The sequence below is a fragment of the Polistes canadensis genome, unplaced genomic scaffold, assembly GCF_001313835.1.
Source record: "Polistes canadensis isolate GaletaPanama2010 unplaced genomic scaffold, ASM131383v1 scaffold_50, whole genome shotgun sequence".
Classification (NCBI taxonomy): domain Eukaryota; kingdom Metazoa; phylum Arthropoda; class Insecta; order Hymenoptera; family Vespidae; genus Polistes; species Polistes canadensis.
Window position 1 is genome coordinate 116,014 of NW_014569597.1, and position 15,981 is coordinate 131,994.

Genomic DNA, 15,981 nt, shown 5'->3' on the forward strand with positions numbered 1-15,981 from the left:
AATCATATATATATATATATATATATATAATTTATATTTTCGAGGGTGAGACTAGCAACCTACCCTCGGTAAAAACAATAAGGGAGGGTATCCGTGTTCTTCGAAACTCGTGTTCTTCAAGTACCGTGTTTTTCGAGGGTTATCTGTATATACTTTTTCTAGCTATCATGTTATATATTTATGCAATCATACATGAAAAGACCATTATCGAATTGAACTGTTCTAGAAGAACTAAATGGGAAGAAGCGAATACTACTATTATTGTTATTATTATTATTATTATTATATTATTATTATTAATTATAATTTTCTTAAATATATAATTATACTCGTTATGCTCTATTTTCCATAACAAACTTCGTACAATTTAAATAACGAAGAGATGTTGACATTAAGAACATTATTACCGTCATATTTCTATTATTATTGATTATTTCTGTTTCTTTTTTTGTGATCAATCTGTATCGTTGTAATATAATACGATACAAGATTAACTCTCTAACGTACCTGCGTTCGTGTTTAGTTTTAAATTAATTTCTCGTTTCGAAATAATAATAATACAAAAAAACGAACAAACAGGAAGTTATGTATTAAGAATGTGTGAGAGAGAGAGAGAGAGAGAGAGAGAGAGAATGCGTTTAAGCAATGCATAAAAATAATGCATCATCTGCAAACTAAGGGTATACATAAATCCAGTGTTTCTTTTTTTCCTTCTTTTTTTGTAAGTATGGAGATTCCAATTGTAAGTGGCAGGCACCACTTTCCTTCGAGCTTCGATATAATACTATATATATATATATATATATATAGTATCATATAAGCAAATCGTGATTTTGTTTTCATTGCATAAAAATCTTACAATGTGTTTTGCAATCAACTACCCCGGCCCTACTTCCCGCCATCATACGTAGTAATAGTAGATATACTCGATCAGTAGAAATGATGAAATGATTCCTTATGTGTGTATGTGTATGTATATATACGTATATATATATATATATACAGTATATAAAAGATAAATGGATTGATTCCTTTTCTTTTCTTTTTTTTTTTAATATGATTCTTTTTAAAGTTCGTTAATGCAATTTTGTGTTTTTCCTTCTCTTCTTCTGATTGTTTAATTAGACGTGCAATCTTATTAATAACTATATACTATCTCTGTTATGAATTTACATGAATGAAACACGAATATAAAGTATAGTGAGTAAAGTATGGTGCTATATATTACATTTTTCTAATTTCATCTTATAGTAAATGACATATAAAAAGATTCACATTTTATTAATTAAAAAGAATATTCTATTTCTTTTCTTTTTTTTTGTTTTGTTTAAATTGTATCGATCTGTCTGAAATCATAGAATCTTATAATTAACTCGATCACTATATGAATCGTTCATAGACCAAATCAATTAATTCCACTTTTTAAATTTTTTCAAATTTTATTTTTAAATCACCCCATTAATACTTAACTTCTTATGTTTATAATTAATTTCCTTAATAATTAAGCTTAACACTATTAAATGAAAACAATTTTTATAATCGTCCGATAATAAACGATTCGACATTATTACTTCATCAATTTTCTCTAATTTTTGTTTTGTGGAGTTTATCGATTAGGCGAATGAGTGGCTCATATATATCATCCATCTAATTTCTCTATCACTCGTACGAACAATCTTTGCATATCAAGAAAGTCTGTAAGAGTTGCGAAAGTTCTTACAGATAAGTAAGATAAAAAAAGAATAGATAAAAAACAGGAAATTACATAAATATACATAGTAAACATTTTGATACGAATATAAACATGGTTGTTAGAACGAACATTTCGAGAGAAAAATAGAATTGTCGCTAAAATTTTAAAACATTTAGAATATATGTATGTAATGATCATTTTTAATTTAACAAATGCAATTTGACGATCAACAAACAAAAATAATTGTAATGCTTAAGCTAGGCTTCGTCGTTTGAAAAAAAAAAAAGAAAAGAAATAACCGATACACAATCGACTTTTTAAATTTTATTAAAAAAACCATTGATAATTGTCACGTTTAACATTTAAATAATCCGAGAGACATACGTTTTGACCAATTAGAAAATTAAAAAAGTATATACGTACTGTATGCGTAAAAATGAACCAATCAATCAAGCAATTAATTAAATTAATTAATTGCTAATGAAAGTAACATTTCTATTGTGAAAAACAAAAACTGTATCTCTATTTTTTTGTTATCATAATATTATGTAAACTTGTACATATATGCACATACATGCATGTAAGTAGTTACCGAAGTTCTTTAAATCTTTTTTTTTTGTTGCAAAAACATTTCGTCGATCTCATCGTAATCATATTCGGCAGGTGATGATTAATTATTAATAACGGAAATAAAGGAGTGCATTTTTGTCTTGTACGTGATCACTGTATGATTGATTTTATAGAATATCTATAAGAAAGAATGATTAATATTTATTTATTATATATTTATGCGTATAAAATGTGTCGAAGAGAAAAGAAATGAAAGAAAAAGATATATTAAAAAAATAAAAGAAAAAAACACATACACACATACAAAACATAAAGAAAAATAAAGTGAAAAAGAGATAATCGTGTTATAGAATATAATTATGAAATAATGAATATAAATAAAATTCTCACGATCTATAGCTGAGCCTAATAGTTTAGTAATGTGTATAAACGTGAATACACCATTTGCACGAATACGTAAACGAATATATATATATATATATAAGAAATTATATTAGTTCCCCGCAAGAGAAATGAAAAAGAAATAATAAAAATGAGAATAATCGACTTGGAGTGTTCGCGTGCTTTTTGTGTAAAAGTCATCATGTTGTTATATATGTAATCCGAAATTGTATACTGTTTCCCGAACAAAATTGTTATCTATGGATTATACTACTTTTATCATATCATTGTTGTGAATAGATTATTGTTATAAAGAAATTGTTGCATTATTGACCTCATATTCAGTCACATTTATATAGCCTTTTATATACCAATATAGATCTAGATAAAGCTATATGACATATATATATATATATATATATTTTATATATTTATAATGAAAGATATATTAAAAACAATTCTTATTTCTTTGAGCATTATTCGAAGCAATATTTATTATTATTCTATATTACTAATTCAGATTTCCTATAATAATAAATTTCCTAAAAAATAATTAATTAATTATTTATATTTATTTGAAAGTAAAGTTCGTCACTTATCGACAGTCGGTCCGTAAGACAAATGAACTCTTAAGAGTTTATCGAATCAGGAATAGATGTCATTTAAATGAATTTCTTTATATCTGTCATCTTACTTTTCATTAAGATAATCATTAATTATTATTTATTACTACATAGATATTTATATTTCTAGTTTAGAAATGATTAATAATTTACTCTTGTTTAAACCTAAAAATAAACGATTATGCTAGTACAGGTAGAGCGGTTATTCTTATCGTTGGTTGTATACCGAAAAAACGTATGAATCTAGACTAGGAAAATATAAAAAACGGAAAAGAAGAAATAGGTAATTTAATGATAAAACTTGCAAAGATAAAAAGGAAAGAGAGAGAGAGAGACAGAGAGATAAGAATTTAAAGCAAATTTAAATATATGCATTGAAATGTTCATTCATATATTCAGTTTCTCCCTCTTTTTCTTTCTTTCTTTCGTATCTTCTTTTTTAATGATTTTTCTTTTTCTCTTCTTTCTTCTTTTTCAACTCTTCTCGTTTTCTTTCTATTATTATTATTAGTCTTGAGGGGGGTTTGTCGGTCGTACTTAGTCGTCGTCGTCGTCGTCGTCGTCGTCGTCGTCATCAGTATCGTCTGCTCCCGGTCATCTTCAATCTTTGAGGCGCCGGCGTCTTTGACTGTAAAATGTGAATAAATACACGTAAATTCAAGTCAAATAGTAAGCGAATCCGGTCCACGCGATCAAACTGCCTTCGGCGTTTATTTTATGAGTATGTGTTTATATACATGCAGGTATTATACTTATATGACTGTACATACATGTACATAGATATAAATCACGCGCTTATGTAGGTAAACCGGTTATATACGTACATATGTTGTGGGTGTATATATATATATATATTTTGTATACATCACAACACGTCATCCTAAATTTCATGTTTTTGAACTTCAAATAAACCTGGCGCCGTCTCCGACCAACTCTTTCTACTTTCGGAGACTCAATCGTGTCTCTATACCATATTGTCACCCTTTCAACCATTATAGCGATAATTATTAGTCTGGCATGGGAAACAAATGAAATCTCTTCTCCGAATATCGGTATTAATACTACAACTATTACCTACGAAACTTCTCCAAATTTATGATTTAACACATTTATTTTCTTTTACAATTAGGATAATTGTCATTATTCAAGTTACGGCCGTTGGTATAATAATATACATATATTATAATAATAATAATAATAATAAATAAATAAATAAACTATTACTGTAAATATATGATATTAATTTACTAATCAGTATAATGTAATACTAAAAGAATAATAAAAAACCTTACCGAGATCGTAATCGATGTTAGCAACTGAGACCACTGAAGAAGAAGATAGTTAATGGTTCTTCAAACTTGTGAAAACATCGTAAAATCTTTTTAAGTGTATTGCCAATGTAGTTTAGTCTGCTTCATAGAAGATAGTTTGGCTCTATAGCGTAGACATTTGACATACCCTTAACGAATTTTCGTTTTCACGTCTTTCCTGGAAGAGACAAGAGTTTGAAATTTAATCTCGTGAATATAAGAAAAATATTTGTCGATTTCATTTCAAAATATCTGGTTATAGTGTACTATATACTATATACTAAATATATATAAGATAATAAATATAATGCAGCTCTACGGGCATCATTTTCCATTTATTGACTGGGCTAATATGTGTTTCTTCAATTTCAGGTTTTCTAAGCGATGGGTATCTTATCTTGAGAGAGACAATTTTTCTATAGATTTAAAGGGATTATATTAAATTGTCTTAAAAAATTGTGCAAATGAAAATAAAATAAACACGAACAATGAGTGCTCGTTTATCTATTTTTTCTGTCCTTTTAAAACAATTCTGTTAATTAAATTAATTCTGTTAATAGTACCGTTCTATGGACTTCGAACGTACCACATTGCAACGTGTCACGGTTATAATACGTAAAATTAATTTTTTTTTCGCAGTTTCCGTACACGCGTTTATTTATGTATACTCTAAGCTGATGACGTCAATTGCTCCACGTGGCGTATACATTTTTCACGAAAGAAGGATCCTTTCCTTGTTCTTCAAATTTGTATCTTTCGAAAAAAAATCATAAATCCTAATAATTAGGGATGTAGAGAAAGTATATAGATAAATGTATTTTATTTATAAATAAATGATAAACGATAATATTTTCGTTAATAAATCTAGAAAACATCCATTATGCAGTTGATGTGTTATATATCAATTGTTACGTAGTTTTCCACGTACAATCCGAATCTGACTTTTAAAATGTGCTAGCATGTTAAGTTTTTGAGTAATTTAGATTTTCGAAAAATCAATAATCTTTTTCTGGTATTCAAATGTGGTAGAACAAATTTCGTAGAGGTGACAAGTTTCGAAATACCTATTTCAGGTATCCCCTTATCTAGTCCCATGCAATTACATTCTTAGGGCATGTGAAACTTTAAACACTTATACCTCAAAATTACATTTTTTTCAATTGCCACACAATTTCATGACCACAAATATGATCAATTCAATTAAAATTTATATTATACTATTACATTATCTATCGAAGTCCGTTGAATGTTTTTATTATCTAATAAACTTCTTTTTTTATGAACAATTTGGTCCAAAGTTTTACGTCGAAAATTAGATATTTCAATTTAATATAATATTTTTTAAATATCCTATCCTTAGGTAAATCCACATATGTATTAGTTCTCAGTTGCTTTGATACATTAAACTCATCACTCCACATTTTATTAGATCGTTCGAAAATAATAGAAATTATGAATTTCATGCTTAGGGGAGTTAATATTTAATGCAGGTGCGTTGGCATTGTATATCTATGAAATGTGATATGATAGAGAAAAAAAAAGTTTTTAGCAGCCCAAATTATGGAGGATCACTATATTTAAAACCAATTACAAAAACAAAAATTGAAACTTGCTTAGAAGGGTAACGAATAAGGAAGTATCGTGAGAATAATATGTTATCAATAGTTTGGCAGGAAAATTTAGAACGGCTCACAGACAGTTTTATTACCACGGAGGTGACATCGTCGTCGTATTGTAAGCTGGCGACTAAACATTCAAAGACCTGCCGCTCGCCAAGAGAGAGAGAGAGAGAGAGAGAGAGAGAGAGAGAGAGAAAGAGAGAGAGAGAGACGGTGGGCAATTTTATAAATATTTCAGTTCGAAAAAGGGTTTTATTAAGGAAAGGACTCCTTTCAATCGATCGATTTTACCCGAGAAGAAAGAATAATGACTAAATGTAATAATAATGAATAAGGAAGTATCGTGAGAATTATACGTTGTCGATAGTTCGGCAGGCACGTGGCTTTAGTTGGGCCTATAGGCGCGTGTACAACTCGGTCAGCGTGCGCGTGATGTTCCGGTTCATCTTGCTAAACTACGCTACGCGTTTTCCAAGAAGCTAATCAAGCTGGGTTCATACGGATAGACACGCGAACGAAGCCTCCGTATATTGATTGTTTTGGAATTTTTATCGTTTCAACGAAGCACAATTGTTTTAACGATGAGTTCATCTATAAACGATCGACCGTAACCAAGAACGCATAATATGTTTTCTTGCCAAAGTGATCCTCATTTTAAAAAGGGACGAAAACAAAAATATACAGATCAGAATCTTTTCCTTTTTATCCTTTTTCTAGGATAAAAAGAAAAAGATAAAGGAATCTGCCTAAGTGAGGATCGATGTATACGTGACAGTGATCACGTAGGTAGGAACTGGAGGAGCAGCCCAATGAAGAATTTCAACGCCCGGTTGGCATGTTCGACCGGCACTCACATTAATGATGTCAGATAGGTTAGAAGAACGATTCAAACGAGGATTCTTAGAAGGAAGCCCATTCTCCTCCTTCCTCTATCGCAAATTAAGCCGAGTTTCTCGGAAGAGAGGGAAACTTTCTTCTCCTTCGTTATCCTTTAGCCCTTTTAAGCGCAACCGAACCGCGTGCGCCATGCTCAACCTCCCTCTCTCTCTCTCTCTCTCTCTCTCTCTCTCTTTCTGTCAGGTCAAGGAAGCAGGTCAAAGGAGGAACACACGATATGTATCGTTTGACGTCATAGGCATTCCCAACGATGCGATTGATACGATCCTACGTTCCATTGACGATTATAAGTGGACAAATATCGGCCATTTGCGTCGCATTCGCGATACACGTCAACGCTAATCTTTCTGATAGAATTCTAATCTTTCGACATTTCTTATTTTTAAACGAACTACCTATTAACAAATTTCAATTTGTGTTTTTGTAATTTGTTTTAAATATAGTGATCCTTCATAAATTTAATTGCTAAAAACTTGTTTGTTTTCTATCATATCACATTTCATAGATATACAATGCTAACGCACCTGCATTAAATATTAACTCCCCTAAGCATGAAATTCATAATTTCTATTATTTTCTAATGGTCCAATAAAATGTGGAGTTTGTGTTTTTTTCCTATGAAGTTACGGTAAACAGCATAGTTTGAAAAATCACTATTGGCAAAGATTAACGTAATTAGCGTTGTTTTCATGTCGAACAGATTTCGCCATAATTTTTTACTTATTGTTAGATAAAAACTATATATTTCTCTTTGTCAGTTCTACAAAAGATTATTTCTCGACAAGCATAGGATATTTAAAAAATATTATATTAAATTGAAATATCTAATTTTCGACGTAAAACTTTGGACCAAATTGTTCATAAAAAAAGAAGTTTATTAGATAATAAAAACATTCAACGGACTTCGATAGATAATGTAATAGTATAATATAAATTTTAATTGAATTGATCATATTTGTGGTCATGAAATTGTGTGGCAATTGAAAAAAATGTAATTTTGAGATATAAGCGTTGAAAGTTTCACATGCCCTAAGAACGTAATTGCATGGGACTAGATAAGGGGATACCTGAAATAGGCGTTTCGGAAATTTAAAAAAGAATGGATGTTAATTAGCGTTATTATTACATTTGTATCATTGTTCTTTCTTTTGAGGTAAAACCAATAAATTGAAAATTCTCCGAAGAGAACGCTTTTCGACCAGAAATATTTATAAAAACGGCCAACGTGTCTCTCTTTTCGTGTCTGTCTGTTGGCGGGCGGCAGGTCTTTGAATGTTTAGTCGCGATGTTGCGGTGAGACGGCGATACCACCTCCGTGGTAATAAAACTGTCTACCAGTCGTTCTGGATTTTCGTGGAGACGACGCGTTCTCGCGAGACGGTCTAATGCCAACGGATACATAGGTTTCCCATAAGAGAATCATATTTTCGTCGGGTGGCGCCTCAATGTTGACGGGACAGCTGTTCGACGGAATCGCCCCCGAGAAACGGCGAACACACTTCATCTTCTTCTCTTTATCCCACCTCCTTCTTACTATCTTTACTAAAAGATCTTCTTCTCTGTTTCTAAACCTCTTGATCGCACCCAGACGCGGTCTCTCCTCTCGTAGATTACGACGAGAGAGAGAGAGAGAGAGAGAGAGAGAGAGGTACGCGTACCCGCTAATATACAAAATATCAAATATAAATGTATCTTTCTATTCGATTTGATTTTTTTTTTCTTATAATTAGTTAACATTTCAACTATCGAACTCATTGGTAGAGTAACTTTTACTGGATTAAATGTTTATTATTTTTTCCTTATTGTTTGGTCATTTTCATAATCATCATATTATGAGGTACACCTTGATATATCGAAATAATTGTATTGAGAGATTATGAATTGTTTAGAAGAAGAGAGTATGTTTAGTTTCATCAAATTTACATTAAAATATGTTAAAATAATGTATTCTAAGATTTGTATTATATGTAGTATTAATTTATAGTCGATTTAATGCTTTGTTATTTGATGAAATTGAACATATCCTCTTCTTCTAAAGATTAATTTCATTATTATCGATAGTTTTAACAATATTTAAATATTTTTAGATCAGATCTTTTCTGTAAGATAGAAGCAATCTTTTAATGTGAATCGCTTATCCATGAAATAAGAGAAAGACAGCGAATCATTTGCGAATGATTCGCAAATCAGACACACGGTTGGACTACCGTTTCTCTCGCGTGATGCCTGATTCACTTAGCGTCCTATATTTAGAGTCCTACAGCCCAACGACGATTCTTTTAAACCGTAAACAATGTCACATCAATGTCACAGCTCTACTAGCCTAAACACTATTACAACCAAATTTCTTTTCTCTCTCTTCGATTTTGTTCATGATCCTTCGTTCCCGGTTTGGATGATCCATCCAATGCGTATAGGAGCAATACTTATATTCATTCGATCATTAACAAATTGCTCTTGCAAATAATTCATTAATATTTAAATACTTCTTAAATAAATATCTATCTCAACAACAAAAAAAGAGAAAAAAAAAGAGAAAAAAAAAGAAATAATACTAACAAATATAAAAGAGGTGAATTAGAATCATGGCGAGTTAACACGTTTCTCGACAATGCAGTGGCGGATCAAGTCAACTGGGGGCCCCAAGCGGTAAAAATTTCAAATATAAGTTAAAAAAGAAAGTTTCGAGAAAACTCCCGTTAAGTTATTAACGAAAATAAAAGCAATGGGAAATTTCATACTGCGGTAATCGCCAGTATTTAAGCCACCTGCCTACTATGTTGCTCAATAATGCTTTTAAAAGAAGGAAAGCGTTTGGTGGTTGGTTTATGTAAATAGTGGTTAGAATGTTTTAATAATGAAGTTAAATAGTTATACTTTTAAAGGATATGTAAATATCCTGTTATATGTAAAGCAATTTTGATAGCAACAAAGAATGATTAACCAATGAGGAGATAATCAGGCTGTAAGTGTTAATATAATTAAACAGTAAACTAAATCAATTTAAGTCAGCAGATTGTATAATGTAGCAATAATTGCATGCGGGGTTATACCATACATACCACGACACATTAAATAAATTTATTAAAAAAAGATTTGTTTCCTCGAATCGTAATGAAAAGACATTTTGAAGAATTCACGCGGCTGCTTAATCCCCTTATCCCTTAATCCGCCACTGAGGGAATTTCTGAAAATTATAATAAAAACTAGCGAAATGAAAATTGGAGCCGCGAAATACGAAGACATTTAAAAATAAAGATTCGGTTAAGAATCTTTGAAGACTTTCCGAAATTCGAAAACGAATAGTAAGCTCTCTCCCGATTCGGTGTGTCCTTACGAACTTCTTGTCTTGAAATAGCATGAGATGGAGAGTGAGAATATAATAGAGGGGTAGGGGGTCGGTTTCAAAGTAAAACGAAAAAGGGAAAAGCTCGGGGTTGGGGGAAGTGAAACGAAATGAAGCGAAGGAAGAAGCATGAGAGAGTCTTATGACTGCCTCCCCTCTTGGAATTGCGTCATTTCTGTCTTTCTATCCTCCAAGAGAAGAGAGTTACGCTTTGCCTCGCGCGTATCTCTCTCTTTCTCTCTCATTTTCTCTCTCCCTCACATTTATCGAGCAATGACACCGTTCTGTACTACATCTAACTCATTTCGTAAGAAACATGTTTTTCGCGCAACACTCTCATTACGGACGGTTAACTGTCATAAATAACAATAAAATAGGACTTTCTTTTCCTGGTTTGCTCGCCTTTAAGGGCTAATGCCACAATATCGACACTTTCTTTTTTCCCTTAAAATCTTCCTTAGGGTATTGAAACACTATGAAAGAAGAAGTAACACCTCACGGAGGTAACAAGTTCCGAAATGCCTATTTCAGTTATACTTAGTCCTACTATGCAGCCCATTCCAAAGTATGTGAAACTTTAAACGCTTATATTTCAAAACTACATTTTTTTTTTCAATTGCCGGACAGCAATTGCATGACCACAATTTATAATCATATGTTATGATAATATAAAAATTGAAATATCTCATTTTCGACGTAAAATTTCGGACAAAATGAAAAAATAAGTTTGCTAGATAATGAAAAAATCCTACGCACCTCGATAGATAATCATTTTTTGTAAAACTGAAGATGAGAAAATACCTATAGATTATTTTTCTAAATCTAAAATTGGTGGAGAAATCTGTCCGACAGCAAAACACTTGTTTTCAATGTAAAGTTTTCTTTACTAAGCTGTGACGTTACAACACGCAATAGAAAAATTTGTGAATGTTGTTGAAATGGTATATAAGAAATTCCTTACAAACGAATTTTTCCTCGCACTTACGATATTTCCAGAAAATATTCTCAAAAATAGCGCTCAAAAAATTTTTCCGAGCGCTAGAGTGGCATTACCCCTTAAGAGAGAAAGAGTGAGAAAAACCTAACCCACAGCCAAAGCCGAAGCCGAAAGTGAAGAAAATGAAACATCTCAGATTATACTAGAGACGATGATTCAAGTTTGTTCGGATGCGTAGGCTGACTTATCGTCTAGTACTCTTGGCGACACCGATATTGCCGAATATTATTTGGCGATCCTTCAAATGATTACCCTCTTGCAGAGACACCGTTCTCTGTTCCCTTTCTTTTATTTTTGGAATTGGCCTGGAACCTCCCAAAAGTTCCTGCCTAAGCCAAAGGTCTTCCTGACTAAATCTTATACGATCAATTAAATTCATATTTTTCTCTCATTTTTTTATTTCCGAATTGTAAGCAAGCGGTATGTTTAGCACTTTGAAAAAGAAATTAATCTAAGAAGTAAGTAAATATATAAGACCTAATTGTTTGTTTAATACTATCTACGAACTTTTGGCCCACTTATATATCTCGCTCAAGCGAGAGAAAACTAATGACTGCTTATAAAAAAAAAAAAAAAATTACAAGATCAGAGAAAATGAAAGAACAAAAAAAAGCAACGAAAGAAAAAAGCAACGAAGAATCAAAGAGACTCTTTGAAGGAACAACGTGCACGTGTCTTTTGCTCGCTAAGCCATGCTAAGCATTAATAACTAACTAACTATTTATCTATTATATATTTTCTTCATATTTTCACCGTTACAAATATTATCGCTTAGCGCGTAAATATTAACTTGTAGCTTTTTCACGCTTGCGCTAGGACTTCCTCTTTTTCGTATTTCATCTTCTCCATAGGAAATACACCACGATTGACCTTATTTGTACGTCATTTTATTGACCTCATTTAAGACGCATATGTAAATATGATTTTGTCAATATTATTTAGAATAGATTCAGTATACAATAGAACCTGATTTACGAGTGTTCCGCAAGACAAGCAAAAAATGTTGATTCGATAAACAAGCGATCGATCTTGTCGTTTGCCAAGCGTATTCGTAATAGTAAGTCAAATGCGAATTAACTTGTTTCATTTTGTATTTTATATTTTGTATTTTATAGCATTTTTAAGTGAATAAATAATTGCGGATGAATATTATAATGAAATTCACTTGAATATATGAATGTTTTGTATTGCAAGCACATTTCTGGAATGAATTATACCGGCAAACCAAAGTTCCACTGTGGTTGTCTATAGGAACAATATAAAGCATATTCTCTAACTGAGCGAAACAAAGTTCGAACACCTGTCAGATCGAATACGATACATGTTACGAGAGATTATTAGACCACTGACATTGATATACCGACAATCCTGACCTCTTATTACTACGCTTACTTAGTCCTACACTTACTTACCGGAATAAAATACGCATTAACGCGATCCCGATGATATCACGATTATTTATTATATTGGTTAATGTCTACCAAAAGGAAAAATGTCAAATTCTCAATGAAATATTATTGATCATCTAGGGGAAAAAAAATCATTTAATTCTATTAATTAAAAATAGAAGATGAAAATTAGCTTATTTAATAATTATAATCACGTGTATGTAAATGAAATACGCCCACGCTAATACAACACTGATCGGCTAGAAAAACAAGTTTATAATACGTTGTGCATCTTGTTAACTTCATTAATACGTGAAATCGATGATAAGCTCATGATACGGTGAAAAGATAGTCGTCACGTTAAAGGATAGTTCGTTCTGTCTTGAAAGAGAGAAGCGTCGCGTCGATGGTTCGCTCCAATTGGTCGAGACCCGGGCGGGCCCCCATCGTGCCTTCGCGCATCCACTCGCTCATTCGTTTATCTGCCGATAACATGGCGGTCTCCGATCGGCCGACACCTTGTTGACCTATCGCGTTCCACAATGATGACGATAACGATGATGACAAGCATCTAAATATTAACCAGAAAAATATTTTGTTTGTCCAACGTTTCACATCCTTTTTTGCTCTCTCTTAATCGAGTAAAAACATCATCATCATTCTCTAGTTTCTCACGATATTCTTTTTCTTTTCATTTATTTACTATATTTTATTTCCGAAGAAAAATGGTCAAACTTTGGTTGTTATTGATCAACATTTCTATTGTTCAATCGTTCTAATTCTTCATGGCACATTGTTATTCACATTTTATCTTTAAGATTAAGTAATAGAAAAAGAAGGAATATATAGAGATATGTGGAATTTGTCATTAAATATCATTGGGATTAATATATACTTATACATATTGATATATACCAGAATGAAATTTGTTTCGTCGAGGTCAACAATTAATTGGGATATTCATAACCGGGTGTCGTTGAGAAGAGGTAAATCTTGTGGGCAGCAGTCTAACGAGACTTGAGTTTGCGTCATGCGTGAACTTGATGGTAGCTGATGCAATCTCGCTACGACTTAATACAGTGTCCTCTTTCTATTCTAAAACCGTATTAATCGAGTTTCTCTCTTCGATTCGATTAAAGGACATGGCATTTGTTTTTATTTGCTAACACGATGAAAATAAATTTGTGTCTTGTGCGAACATCTTCTCGTAATGTTATTCATTTTCAATATTTATACATTATCCTCTATTACATGATACATATATATATATATATATAAAATCATAAACATGTTAATTTATGTTAACTTTCTTTCTTATATGTGTGAACAAGAAATAACATATTACAAAATTGATATTGTTATAAAATAATCTTTCGCGTGAACTCTCGAACGCGAATGAACTCTTCAACTCTCCAATATCCTGATGCACGAAATTACGTCAATGACACAAGCAAACGCGCTTGAGATAATGCACGCATTGCCTCTAGTATCCCGTTGAGAATGAAATCAGAGTCCGATACGCAAAAGGCGATGTTATGATACGTGGAAACGAATATGGTGCAATATAATCCGTTGAACAGCCGCATCTGACGGTTCTAGGTAATTTGATCGTTGTGTTCGTGCGGGTATACGTGCATACGTGCATGCGAGAGCGTTTTTTCGTGCATAAAAACCGTTTTTTATGCTACTAGCTTTCCCGTTAAATTACAAATTATTTGTCGACCTATGTAAAAAAAATCACGAGCACATCAATCACCAACATTTTATTGTGATTACTACTGCTTTTATATATTTCCCCTATATTTAATATGAAATTATTTTATTCGACTATTCAAATATTTCTAACAACTCTCCCCTGCCATACCTCCTCTTCCTCTCTCTTTCTCTCTCTCTCTCTCTCTCTCTCTCTCTCTCTGTCGTCCTTAAAATAACAAAAATTAACTTCGAATAAAAATAAAATATTAGAAATCTAACATCTTCGACAGACTTTCTCGATAATCTGGACATTACACAGTACGAGCATTTAGCCAGAAAGCGTTACAAAATTGTAACATTTTTATTATTATGTGTGTTTTATATTATATAACATTATTAAACTTAATAATAATATAAAAAACATGAAACTTTTACTCCATTAAATAATGACAAGAGTAAATTATTCGATAAACCAAAAGAATAATTGGAAAATAATTCACACGAAAACTTGTTTGCAAATGATTAAAATATGTATCCATATAATAGAAAAAAAAGGAAAAAAAAGATGCGTAGAAACACGCCGCACGCACCTTCTCACTCACTCTCTCTCTCTCTCTCTCTCTCTCTCTCTCTCTCTCTCGCACGCACACTCAGTGTCACTTTCTTTCTCGTTGCTCGTCCCGTTCCTCCTCTGACAACTGGGTACCGTCCTATCGCAATGGTCTTCTCTCCCACACCCTCCCCTTCCCTCAGAGTTCCCACTTTTCCCTCTTGTTCTTTCCCCACCACCACGTGGTAGAAGCGCTAGTCGAACAACGGCGCAACCTATATAAACTCCTGGTGCTTCGGAAGCATCCTCACTCTTTAACACGAGAGAACAGTCTATGTATAAATTTCCAACAGAGTCGCGGGATTCATAAAGAGAAAGAAACAGAGAGAAACGGAAAAGAAAGAAAGAGAGAGAGAGAAAGAGAGAGAGAGAGAGAGAGAGAGAGAGAGAGAGAGAGAGAGAGAGAAAGAGAAAGAAGATAACGTACACAACGCGATAAGAGTTTATAAAATTTGTTGGGGGAGTTTCATCGACACCCTAAAGAAGAAAGAGAGAAATACATCGTTTTTGATCGATCCAGCTAAATCCATATCCCCTTTTTCTAATTTTCCTAAAGTTTGGATCAACGCAGACACAAATATTCCTTATCTTACACTTGTTCTATCTTCTTTTCTCATCATTATAAACATCTTTTAATAATCCTTACACGTGTACAAGAAGATATTGTGGATTAAAACGCGCACAAGGATCGTGCGTTCCCGCCAACGAACAAACATTTGTTTCCTCGTTTCGATCGAGAAGCAGGAGGATATCGAAGATTGAAAGGAGACAAAAGAGGGAGAGAGAAAGAGAGAGAGAGAGAGAGAGAGAGAGAGAGAGAGAGAGAGAGAGATTCGTGATCGTCTAAGGGAC

At 32.4% G+C, this 15,981-nt stretch overlaps 1 long non-coding RNA gene across 3 annotated transcripts; it reads right to left on the reverse strand.

Moving 5' to 3' along the window:
* Positions 1-3,580: 3,580 nt before the first annotated feature.
* Positions 3,581-6,638, reverse strand: LOC106785413. Of its 3 annotated transcripts, none has more exons than XR_001381520.1 (3): positions 6,553-6,638; positions 4,560-4,755; positions 3,581-3,895 (listed from the first exon to the last, which is right to left on the reverse strand). It is a non-coding gene; the product is annotated as an uncharacterized LOC106785413 (long non-coding RNA). The 3 variants fall into 3 exon arrangements; XR_001381522.1 differs by lacking the exon at positions 6,553-6,638 and adding an exon at positions 6,271-6,315; XR_001381521.1 differs by lacking the exon at positions 6,553-6,638 and adding an exon at positions 6,286-6,311.
* Between the last annotated feature and the right edge of the window lie 9,343 nt (positions 6,639-15,981).